Genomic DNA, 13,152 nt, shown 5'->3' with positions numbered 1-13,152 from the left:
CAATAATCCGCTTTTCGCTTGGAAGGAAGACACGTCGCGTAGGACTTGAATAACCCACAAAGATTCCCTCAACATTCTTCGTACCAAACTTTCCTTTAGGCTCTATCACCGTACAGGGTGACCTAAACGGTTCTAGATACTTCAGATTCGGCTTGCGGTTATTGAGTAGCTCAAAACACGTCTTGTTGAACTTCTTCACAGTAAGAACTCTGTTGAGAGTATAGCATGCAGCAGAAACAGCTTCAGCCCAGAAATTTATCGGTAACTTAGAGTCTGCAAGCATCGTTCTGGCTGTCTCAATTAGCGTCCGGTTTTTACGTTCTGCAACTCCATTCTGCTGCGGAGTGTACGGAGCACTAAACTCATGCAGTATACCTCGTTCATCACAAAATTCTTCCATCTTACTGTTTTTGAACTCTGCACCATTATCATTTCGAATTCTACAGATAGGCCTCTGGTACAGATTCTCTATTTTCTTAAATAACACCATCAAGCTGTCAAATGTTTCGTCTTTGGATTTGAAGAACATAACCCAAGAAAATCTGGAGTAATCATCAGTCACGACCAAACAGTAGTAATCTCCTGTTATGCTTTTGACATTCACCGGACCAAACAAATCCATGTGAAGTCTTTCCAATGGTCTCGAAACTGAATTGACTTGCTTTGTAGGGTGTGACTTTTTCTTCTGTTTGCCTTTGACACAACTTATGCACTCCCCTTCCAGATGAAACCCTTTGACATGCACTCATGTGACCAAGTCGTTTTGCACCAAATGATTCATTTTTCTAAGATGGATATGCCCCATCTTTCGGTGCCACAATCTTGACTCTTTCTCCGTTGCCCTAGACACAAAACAATGAGCCTGACCCGTGGTTGTAGTAGCTAAGCTCATGTCTAACACGTACAGATCATTGACTCTTGGTGCCCTCATGATGATCCACTCTTCAGGTACCACAAATCCCGGTTTCAAGATCAAACATTCTTTGTTAGTGAAGTGAGTAGTATACATCCTGTCACAAATATGGGAGATACTTAGCAGGTTGTTCTCCAGCTTAGCGATGTAGTTAACTCTCTCAAACGTTATGACGCCATTCGACAACGTTCCTTCACCTATGATCCTTCCTCCTTGGTTACCCGCAAAACCCACATAACCACCATTAATGTTCCTCACATCATACAGTAATGCGGTCTTCCCTGTCATATGTCTTGACGCTCCACTATCCATTATCCACCTGGATATAAGTTGTGGAAGATCCTGCACATAACATGTAACACCCGTTCTTATAAATCAAGGTTTAACGTATATTTAGCGAAATAATCATGTAATTAATGATTACATATACATCGGAAATACGGGTTGTTAAAAACTTTTACAATTTAAGTGATATACATAATGTGATTTAATTCGCCGTTTAGAATAACGACAAAACAACGTTGCGGAAGCTTTGTTTAACGTGTGTTCGGTTCTTGCTCGATGCTTGATCTTCATCCGGGACTCTCGACATTCACCTGTGATCAAAACCAACTTAAAGGTCAGTTTTGATAATTAAATAACTAATACAACGAGGAAATTAGGAAAATCCAACATTTATATCTTGATCCCAACACAATAACTCATTTCTGGCCTCCACCGTAACTTACAGTGACACCGTAAGTTACGGTGGCCCCTGTGTTAACATTTCCCTACCGTACATCAGTAGGCTAGCACCGTAACCAATTCAGCTCCACCGTAACTTACGGTGGCACCGTAAGTTACAGTGGCACCTGCATCCAACCTTTCCATTTTTTTTTTGCCGCTATTTGACACAAAACTTTCGTATCTTTCAATCCGCTTGTCCTTTTTACACGATTCTTTCTCCTACGCACTCGTAATTTAATTCTCCATCGAATGGAGTTGAAATCTAACATCTCACTTCATGAAATTTTATACTTCAAGCTCTCGGCTTGAAGTCCAATTACGACACTTTTGACCCGTTCACGGTTTCCTCTAACAAACTCGTTCGTGGCCTTTGTTTCTTTTGTAAACATTTTATTATGGTTATTTCCTATTGTACAAGGTTCAATTTACGGGTTACTACACATTTTTAACCCGTTTCGCTATTACTTCTATTTTGACCCGTTAAGGGTATTTATGCACTAAGATCCCATATCATCCCTTTTATACTTATCCTAAGAATTTAATCTATCAAATCACTTATTTCCAACAACCTTTAAAGGTCGTTTGCCCGATTTACCCATCAAGGGTATTTTAGTCGACTTTAGCCCCTCATTTACGACGAAGGGCATTTGCTACTAATTTGACCCAAAAAAAAATATATGTTTAACCACAATCTTATTTATACATACCTGGCTCGAGTCAACCTAATGACCCGTTTCGACTCCTTGCTTTTATTATCGATATTCTTATGGCGACGCAATTACCCAAGTTACTATTCGCCCCTGAAAACACATGACTTGACAACCACATTAGTTGATATTGTCAAATGGCGTTATTCCCACCATTTGACCCGTTCGACCTATATAACCCAACATTTTCATATGTAACAAAACATGGGTTTTTAATTACCAAACACATATCCGACCCATTTCGGATTTTCTCACTAGATCCCTTTCTTTCTAAAGTCAATTTCTTATATATATATATATATATATATATATATATATTTATTATTTTTTTAAACCCATTCGGCTCACGCTATGGGTGTCCTTTGAAACTTATTTTACTTTAGTCGATACTTGACTAAATTCCCATTTTTACCCATTTTCCATTACTAGTTACGCTATAAGGTAACTTTAAGAAAAACTCACTAATTCTTAACCAGTTCGTGACTAATTTACCATTTTGCCTTTTTCACCATTTATCATGGTTTAAAACATTTTTTTTTGTTGGTTCCGACTCATTTCGTTTTGGGTCGGAACCCATGATTCAAACCAAATCCTTTATTGTATTCATCGTTATGAAATAAACACATATACTACAAGTGGGTGTAAGTTTTACTTACCTCGCATCCGAAGTACGCTTTTCCTTCTTATTTGCTTCGTTTGACCCGCTTCCTTTCCAAGCCTTCACCTAGCTTGTCAAGCGTCAAACTATCATCATAATTCGTAAGAAGGTTAGTTTAGTCATTATTACATACGACTTTTTCATCTTACGAACTCTATGTCGGAACTACTATTCGACTTCAACATTGATTTGTTTGACTTTCGATAGTCAATTAACTTCAATCATATTACCCGCACAATAAGTTCAATCAATCATCACGTTTAGAACTCTTTTAATCACATTTTTGCATAATAGCCAAAACATCACAATTAGGTGTTTTAACTACAAAAATTCTAGTTTCGAGCCTTCTTTGAGGCATTTCAACAAACACTTTAAGGGCAGAATTTTACATGTTTATTTATCAAGTCTTTAGCTTATCTCTTAACCCTATTTTCACATAAATCAACCATCTTACAAAGTTGTTAACTTCTATAACTTCTGAAATCATTTCAAAATTGTCAAATTATACTAGATTGTCACTCTATTTCCTAGTGTTCATCAAATTACACATAACCCACTAATCACCTACAATGGTGTTCATAGGTTTCACTAAAATTTCACATTATTTCAACTTGTATTTGTCTAGGGTTTGTCCCTAGACACTATATGGTTCCTAATTCATCATAAAACAAACATGCAACCATGAATTTCAGATTTTCCCAATTACATGAGAAATTCAAGTTGAGGGTTTTCATGAAATTTTACATACCTTGTAATCCTCTTGTGATGAGGATCAATAATCTACACTTTAATTTCGATTTCGACTTGGATTGAGCCTTCAATTTGCAAGTTTAGTGAGTTTTTAGGGTTTGAGAGTGGGGAGTCGCCCCTGCTCTTCTTCTGTACGACCAACACCTTCAAAATGGTGTTTTGGTTTTAAATTTTATTAAAATTAATATTATAGTTTCAATTCTTACAACTTAGGTCCTTCCATTTTGCACAACTTATAATCTAGTTGCATTTTAACCCTATTCATGCTTTAACACAAGACAACCAACTAACTAGGTTATTTGTTTCCTAGTCAGTTTAGTGGGTTCGGGAATTCATAACCCGTTCTACTTTAAGTCCCGTTAAATTGAGCCTTTGATCTATCCTGTTTTTCTTGAAAACTCTGATTCACTTTAAATAAATATTAGGATTATTCAATTTATTCCTAATATTTGCCGGTTTACTTTTACCACTAACGGTACTTTCCCCGTCTTTGGTATTAACGGGGTTTAATTTCTAAACATGTTTTCGGGGTGTTACATAACAAATCATCATTTAAACAACTTCAAGAAAGATGCCGATTCATGCTTCGCAATCCAGGAAGCTCCGACAATTCAGACTATTTAGTCAAACACTGAGTCCACCCAGGCCTCATCAGCCTTAGGTGCAACCTTGACTCTTGCAATTTGAATTTTGAAATTTTCAGCCTTGAGAGGTGGAAAATTTGCATCATAATCAACAGTAATTGATTCTTCAGCCTTTTTCACCTCAGAAGTTGAAACTTTCTTCTCAACTTTTGATTCAATTTTAGGTTTCCACACCAGTTGAGTTACTGCAACCCTTTTGTAAAATTTATCATTTTGAGTTACCAACTTCTTTATGGGTTCAGTTTTCACTTTTAAGTTGTCGATTTTAACATTTTTCAGCTCAACAACCTTCTTCTCAACAAACATCGGTGCTTTACCCTTCACATCAACCTTCTTCTGTTGAACTTTCACAGCTTCAGTCTTAGGCTTCACATAAGTACACTTTCGTGCAATGTGACCAACCTTATCACACCTAAAACAAGTACGAGTATCAGCTACTCGACTCGTGCCTTCAGACTGAATCTGTGAAGCTCTCTTCTCAAAAAATTCTTTGTTCGATTTTGAAAAAAATTCTTTCTCTTAATCAGCCAATGAACTCGAACTGTTCACAAACTTTTTCTTCTCGACAAACCTCTTGTTTGGAACATTTCTTTTCTGATATAGTTTACCCCCTTGATAACCACCCGACCAATTGTTTCTGTTGTTATTGTAAAAACCTGGTGGATAACCAGTTTTCTTGTTGTAAACCCTGTCTTTCTTTCTACTCAGATTGTTCACAGCTGACAACTCCACTTCGACCAGTTTAAAAACATTTGTCAATATGTTCAAATTAACATTCTCTATCGGAAACTCAGAATCCGAAAACAACTTATCCGAACCCATCATCTTGTACATGACAAGGTTTGATTCTTCATCTAAGTTGTTCTTGGACTTTTGTTTCGGAATGTATTTATCCAAGAAACACCCATCCTCCTCAGAAGTGTCACAATCCGGTTTAAGCACTTTGTCTACCACACTTTTCACCACATCATTTTGGACACCCTCGTCATTGGAAGACGTGAACGTGACATCAATGTTCTCAGGAAGTTTAACATCACTTTCTTCCTTAATTTCCACCAAACTAGACTGCTTTTTCGTGTAGTTGTCTAAAATTGGCGGTGGAACTTTGTGAAACCCTACACCCGTTCCATCAGAAAACACATCCTCGCCAGCTTTGTTTTTCCCTATGGGTTTGGGAACAATATGCTGCAAAACAAAGCTTGCTGAGCTATAGCTGTTTAACTTCAACTGAATTCTTTCATTTTCAATTTCAGCTTCTTGAACTTTAAGTTTCAGTTTAGCAATTTCATCCAGTTGGTTGTTAATTGATTCTTCTTTTATTTTCACCACAACTCTCAGATGTTCATTTTCTTTAAACGTTTTGCCATTTCGATCATCACTATCTTTCACAATGGTTTTAAGTTTTTCAAACTTTTCTGAAATCTGACGGTTTTCAAGAATTAACTTTTCATTTTCACATTTAACTTTCTCATGTTCAATTTTATCATTTTCAATTTGAGCCGTTAATTCTTTAATCCGTTCAGTTGAAGCTTTTACGGTTTTGTCACGACCGAGAATCTGATCCTCAACATTTTTAACTTTCGTTGTCAGATTCTTGATTTTCTCACTATTGAGGTACGTGACAGTGCTACAAAAATTGCATTGTTTGGTGCAATTTTTGCAGTCAGCATTTCCATCAATCTTGTTACCTGACGCATTTGTTGACACAATTTGACTGACCAGCCCCTTTGACTCAGTAACAGAATTAGGGTCTACCTCAAGCGCTTTCCTAGCCAGCACCTTGTCAGCCATCTTTCCCAGGTTCTTAGCTGTCAACTCCTGCGTAGTATCGATCAAGCCCGTATCAACCTTCTTTACTTTCTCAATCTCTTCTTTTTCTTTGATCTCTTTCTCCTCTTTCTCCTTTCTCTCTTTCTCTTTCTCTTCTTCAATCATCTTCTCAGTTGGCGTTCCCCACCACTTGTGCTGCCAGTATTCATCTTCTTCTTTGTACTCCTTGATGATGGCTTCGATATCTAGCGTTTTGTCATCAATCGCGATGTTGCCATACTTATCAAGGTAGTACTCTCTATCTGGATCCCATCTATTTGCTCTTTTTGCCTCCAGAAATATACCAGAAAGTTTGATAATCTTGTTTTCAGCAATCATCTTCCGGTATTTAAACTTCTGATCCTCTGTTCGATTATCTTTCCATGGAATGGGTTCATCATTACTTGCCATGAATGCGTAACCCACCGCATCTTCTTCCGGTAGAACTTCCTTACTCCAATCATACCCCTCATCATCATAAATCACATCTAGAGCCCTTGATTTGTCTCTGTTATCCTCAGTCTGCTTCAATCTGGGCGGCTCAGATTTATTTTGATGGTAGATTGCCTTCTTGTAATAATCGTCTCGAAATGGATTTTCTGACTCATCAGCATATGCATTCCTGCATTCTCTCTTAAAGTGACCTTTCTGCTTACACTTAAAACACGTCACCTTTGATTTGTCGAACCCCAGCTTTGTAGATGGACCACCGATCGTTTTTCTACCCGTTATCTCCATGAAGCGCTGAGCACGTCTAACAGCACTAGCCATCGCCCAACGAATGTCGATCAGCTCCATTTCTTCAGGGTCTATCTGATCGTAATCTTCTTTCGTCAGATTTGTGTTCCCGATCTTTCCAGCCACCAACCCTTCGTAGGACTCCAACACAAACGCCAGAAAAACCATTTGTTGCTTGGCCGACTCTTCATCAAAATTCTGTGCGTTCTTCAGATCTATCGCGATGTTACAAGAAAACTTCGCATCAGAACGTTTTTCAGAAGACGAAGATCCACCGTGATAACCACTGTGGCTTCCGCTGCTTGGACTGCTTTGACTTTCTTTGCTTGCTGGAGAAACATTCTCAGCAGAAAATGCAGTTTTTGGAGAAGTAGCTTTTGGCATCAAGCTTTTCGGATAGTATAGGTCCAGGTTTTGCTGATAAGATGAATTATTGACTTTATATGTTTTCTTCAGTTCTAGCTCATGACTTTCAAGTCTTTCAATCAACACATCTGGAGCCAGTTTTTCCGGAGCAATCGTGTTCTTCAACATTAGTGCATAGTATCTCCAATCCATTTCATCCGGTAATGAATCGAATAATTTGTCAACTAGTTCTTCATCAGAAAACTTGATTTCATGTCTTGCTAACTCTAGTTTCAGATGACCGAACCTCTCTATCATTTTGCACACCGATTCATTCTTTAGACATCCAAAAAGATCAAATTCTTTTCTAAGAAGCTTTTGTTTGTTCTTTACAATCTCTTTGCTTCCAAGACACTTCTTTTCGAGTTTCTCCCACAAATCTTTAGCATTGGAGTAATCTATCAGCGAAATGATGTCTTCCCGCACTGACTGAAATAATAATGCCACACACTTTTGCTCGGCCACAAAACTATCAATCTCATCAACCGATCTCAATGCTTCACCATTCTTCTTTCCCTCGGCATAACCATTCTTCATACTCTTCCAGCTGGGAAAAGCGAATGCCATCAACCAGTCTTCGAACTTTGTTGCCCACCTGCTATAATCTTCTATAGCCATCAGCTTAGGAGGTTTGTTAAATGTTCCAAATGCGCTTTCGGACTCCCAAGCTTCCTTCTTTCTTTCTTTTGGTGGACTCTTGTTTGCATTACTTGAAGAGGTGTCATTGTTTCCAGAACTCCCTGTGAAAGCATACATGTCGCTGAAGGGATTCATGAAAATATCATCCATTTTGATTGTACCTGAAAAATTAACCAACACTTAGAAAAATTTTCCGAAACTTTTGAAAATCAGGACACAAAAGCGAATCTATCTGTACAGATGACAGATAAGCGGATCAATAAGGTTCAAATAAGCGAACCCAATAAACAAATCACAGTTCGAGCGACCCAATAATGTCACAAAAGCGAACCAGAAAATGTCCTTTTGAGCGGACCAGTAATCGTTCAAATGAGCGGACCAGATGTTCGAGCGAACCAGCACTTGTTCGTTCGAGCGGACCAGAATGTATGTTCGAGCGAACCTGTAATTGTCCGTTCGAGCGAACCAGTTATGAATTACAAGCGAACCACTAGTGAATTTCGAGCGAAACTAGTCGATTTTGTCCGAAAAAGCGAACCACTTGTCCGAAAAAGCGAATCTTGGTTTTTACCCTGTTTTAACCATTTTTAGTCCGAATTTTAACCTGATTCTTTCTAGGGTTTGTTATTAGTGTGTTTTACACGTTATATTCCATTTTCAGACAATTTCAATCGTAGGAACCACTGAAAATCGAAAAAGTATGAGAGAAAGTGAGTAGAAGAGAGAGATTTCTGCAGACATAAGCTGTAGTAGTATGAACTCCTCGTCCTGAGCTCTGATACCACTTGTTGGACCGTTGTTTTGACCCGAAAAGTCAGTCAAGGTAGCTCATCCTCATATACATAGGCGGAAACAGAGTATACAAGGTTACAACAGCTCGTCCTTTCAATTCCACTGCTTTTATTGCTTTCTAACAAGATTTTGACAGAGTTTCGCTCCAGAGAACAATCACGCATCTAAGATCCGCTCAGACGACCTGACATATAAGCGGACCTATAACATTGTAACATGAGCGAACCTAACATGACCTTAAAAGCGAACCTGATTCTACCCTATAAACGGATCTCTTCTACAACTGTACATAAAAGCGAACCACTATACAATTACACATATTTTGACATTTAGACCCCTGTTGACCTTTCTTGACCCCAGACTTCATGTAGACGTAGTCAACAGACATTTCATGCATCAACAGATTTAACGCGCCGTTTTTTAAGGCGTCGTTTTTCTCAATCGGCGTTTTTTTAACGCACTGTTTTTTACACGTTTTTTACGCGCCGTTTTTCCGAAGTTTTTTAACGCGCCGTTTTTTACGCGTTTTTACGCGCCGTTTTTTTCAAGCGTCGTTTTTTTAAACGTGCCGTTTTTTCCACGTTTTTTAACGCGCCAAATTTTTTACACGCCGTTTTAAAGCGCCGTTTTTCCGAAGTTTTTTAATGCGCCGTTTTTTTGAAGTTTTTTAACGCGCCGTTTTTCCGAAGTTTTTTAACGCGCCGGTTTTTTATGCGTTTTTACGCGCCGTTTTTTCAAGCGTCGTTTTTTTAAAACGCGCCGTTTCTCCACGTTTTTTAACGCGCCGTTTTAAACGCGCCGTTTTTTTCACTTTTTATAACGCGCCCTTTTTTGTACACTTTTTACGTTTTGCGTTAAAAATTTAAACTTTTTACGTTTTACGTAAAAGTTTTTACGTTTTACGTTAAACTCTTTACGTTTTACGTTTTACGTAAAACTTTTTACATTTTACGTAAATTCTTTTACGTTTTACGTAAAACTTTTTATGTTTTACATCCGGCTTTTTTACGTGTCGTTTTTTTGATGCGCCGTTTTAACGCCGTTTTTTACTCGCCGTTTTTTTAACGCGCCATTTTTTAACGCCGTTTTTTTACGCGCCGTTTTTTACCGCCGTTTTGTTAACGCCGTTTTTTTCCACGCGCTGTTTTTTACCACGCGCCGTTTTTAACGCCCATTTTTTGTTGCCCTTTTTTTAACGCCGTTTTTTTAACGACGCTTAAACATTTGATTACAACTTTATAAGGTTTTTTTATACTTTTTACAATTCAAGTTTTACGTTAAACTTTTTAAGTTTTACGTTTTTTTGACGCGCCGTTTTTACGCCGGGGTTTTTCAAGCGTCGTTATTTTTTACGCGCCATTTTTTTAACGCCGTTGTTTTACGCACCGTTTTTTAACGTCGTTTTTTCAACGCCCCGTTTTTTACGCGCAAACTTTTTAACTCCGTTTTTTACGCGCCAATTTTTTAACGCCGTTTTTTTCGTGCCACTTTTTTAACCCCGTTTTTTAACGCCGATTTTTACGCGTCAATTTTTTAACGCCGTTTTTTACGCGCCGTTTATTAACGTCGTTTTTTCAACGTGCCGTTTTTACGTTAACGTAATTTACGTTTTTAACGCCGTGTTTTACTCGTTTTTTTACGTAACAATTTTTACGTTTTATGTAAACTTTTTGCGTTTTTACGTTTTAGGTAAACCTTTTTTACGTTTTACGACCGCCAAAAAACTTCTTACGTGTTGCGTAAACCTTTTTTGCGTTTAACGCCCCAGTTTTTTACGTTACCGTTTTTTTACGTTTTACGCGCCGGTTTTTTGCGTTTAACGCACCGGTTTTTTACGTTACCGTTTTTTTACGTTTTACGCGCCGGTTTTTTTACGTTAACGTTTTTTACGTTTTACTAAAAAAAATTAAACATTTTACGATTTACCTAAAAACTTTTAACGTTTCACGGAAAACTTTTTACGCTTTACGTAAAAACTTTTTACGTTTTACGTTTTTACGTTAAAAAGTTTACGGTTTACACTTTCAAAAACACTCCTCACCTAGACACTTACACTTTCATATTTTAAAAATTAAAATTATGCTACTCCTTCCAACCTAATTCTTGACGCCTATCCCAGCTCTTGATCCACATCAACGCCATGGCTTATGCAACTGCAAAGATCCCGTCCACCGCAACTGTTCTGCCCGAGAAAATTAGATCATTTCGGCTTTTCCAAAATGCTCCAACATACCACCAACACAATCATTTGTAAAACTTTCTACTTTTATGAAAGACATCAACTTCTTTTTCTTTGAACTTTTCAGTTTATTTCACAATTTTTAAAGTCAAATTTGACTTTTAAGAGCATTCACATCCATTCCACCATTTTTTCACCCTAAATTACACTAAAATACACTACATTTTCTTTCTCCTTTTCAATTAAATAATATATTTTTATACCTTTATCATTATCTTTTCTCTCTCCTTCACTCACAACCACTTTCAAAATATATTAAAAAATTATAGGGGGTGAACAGTGTCTTTTCAAATATACAGATGAACAGTAACATTTAAGAACAGTGTTCAGTTAAACAAATGAGGTTACTTAAAATCACATAGAACGTTCTATGTGATTTTAAGTCAAATTTGTTTTACATGTTAAATACTAATTGTCTGTACTAAATTGCGTTACATGTTAAACATAATGTTTTATAACCAGAAACCCAAATTTATAGCAAAACAACCACATTTATGCAAAAAAAGACTGGTAACTTCAAAATCATACTACATAATACAATCAGAATTCGAAGAAACCCTAAATTGTTCAATGAAAAACATACTCACACCTAGAAGAAAATCAACAGATCAAACCCACACCCACCCATTGCCGGAGAAAATCAACAGAAGGCGGCCACCACAGGTTCACACCCCCTTACCCACCCATTGCCGGAGAAAATGACAGAGGAGAGAGAGTCTGAACCCGAACATCATCAGCGACATCTTTCACACCCAAACTTCATCGGAACAAAAACAAAGCCTAAAATCCCCAACTAGAAGGGACCCGAAATAAACCCGCACCCGCAACCAAACCGAGTCGAAACAAACCTGAACCCGTTGAACCCGAGATTGAACGAAAAAGAAAAGAAAACAACTATCATAGCCGGCGTCCTCCCGTCGCCGCCGTCGGCGGCGACGCTGCTGTCGCCGTGCACCGATGCCGCCGTCTCTCTCTCAAACCAGCTTTCTTCTTCCCATCTCTCTCGATCAGCCCCTCTCTCTCTCTCTCTCTGTTCGTGATGTCATGCCGCCTTCGGATTTCACCGGTTCTGTGTGATGAAGAGGTGGTTTAGGGGGTTGTTGTCGGAGGAGGGTGTGGGTGTCGGCTTGTTGTCGGATGACGGCGCCGGCTCCACCAGTATCCTGGTCGCCGGTTTATTAACAGGGGGAGGTGTATCAAGTGGGAGAGGAGGAAGCAGGTGAGTCTCATATTTTGATGGTGAGTCTCATATTTAATGGAGATGAAGAACCTGGTGAGTCTTTAGCTTTTATTGCACCAACAGAGGAGAGAGGAGAGAGAACAAATACATAAACATAAAAGATGGACAAGACATTTGGATCAAATGACCAAATTAACCCTTATTCTGATTGTTGGATAGTGGTTCTCGTGGTTCTTACAACTGGGGGTGGTTTTCATTTTAGCGGCTGCATATATATATATATATATGGGGACCGCAAAAATGAAAACCACCTCCCGTTGTAAGAACTGAGAGAACCACTTTCTAGCCTTTAGATCAAGAAGATGGATGGATGAGATTTAAAGTAACTAAAATTAATATTAAATAGATTTTGTCTTATTATGTCTTTAATATTTTAATTCAAAAGGGTAGTATAGTAAAATTACTCTATTTTGTCTTTTTGTCTTTATTAATTTTTTATTACTTTTTTGTTTTATTATATTACTTTTATTTTTTAAAAAGAATTTTTTTTATGAAAAGTATTTTTAATTTCAAATTTTTTGAACAAGACAAAAACTTTTACGCGCCGGTTTTTGCACACCGGGTTTTTTAACGCGCCGTTTTTTAAGACGCCGTTTTTCTCAATCGGTGTTTTTTTAACGCACCATTTTTACACGTTTTTTAAAGCGCCGATTTTTTCACATTTTTTAACGCGCCGTTTTTTACACGTTTTTAACGCGCCGATTTTTCCACGTTTTTTAACGCACCGTTTTTTCCACGTTTTTTAACGCGCCGTTTTTTCAAACGCCGTTTTTATGCTCCGTCTCCGCCCAATTTTTTTTACGCCCCGTTTTGCCAAAAATTTTTTACACCCTGTTTAGCCCCGTTTTTTTCGCGCCGTTTTTTACGTTCCGTATTTTACGGCCCGTTTTTT

At 37.9% G+C, this 13,152-nt stretch overlaps 1 long non-coding RNA gene across 2 annotated transcripts; it reads right to left on the bottom strand.

The window, feature by feature from the left end:
• Positions 1 to 1,267: 1,267 nt before the first annotated feature.
• Positions 1,268 to 3,915, bottom strand: LOC110883126. Of its 2 annotated transcripts, XR_002560372.2 has the most exons (3): positions 3,753 to 3,915; positions 3,003 to 3,090; positions 1,268 to 1,509 (listed from the first exon to the last, which is right to left on the bottom strand). It is a non-coding gene; the product is annotated as an uncharacterized LOC110883126 (long non-coding RNA). The 2 variants fall into 2 exon arrangements; XR_004886067.1 differs by having other exon boundaries at positions 1,268 to 3,090.
• Positions 3,916 to 13,152: the final 9,237 nt, after the last annotated feature.

This window comes from Helianthus annuus, chromosome 2 (assembly GCF_002127325.2).
Source record: "Helianthus annuus cultivar XRQ/B chromosome 2, HanXRQr2.0-SUNRISE, whole genome shotgun sequence".
In the NCBI taxonomy this organism is placed as follows: domain Eukaryota; kingdom Viridiplantae; phylum Streptophyta; class Magnoliopsida; order Asterales; family Asteraceae; genus Helianthus; species Helianthus annuus.
This window is presented reverse-complemented; position numbering and strand designations above follow the sequence as displayed.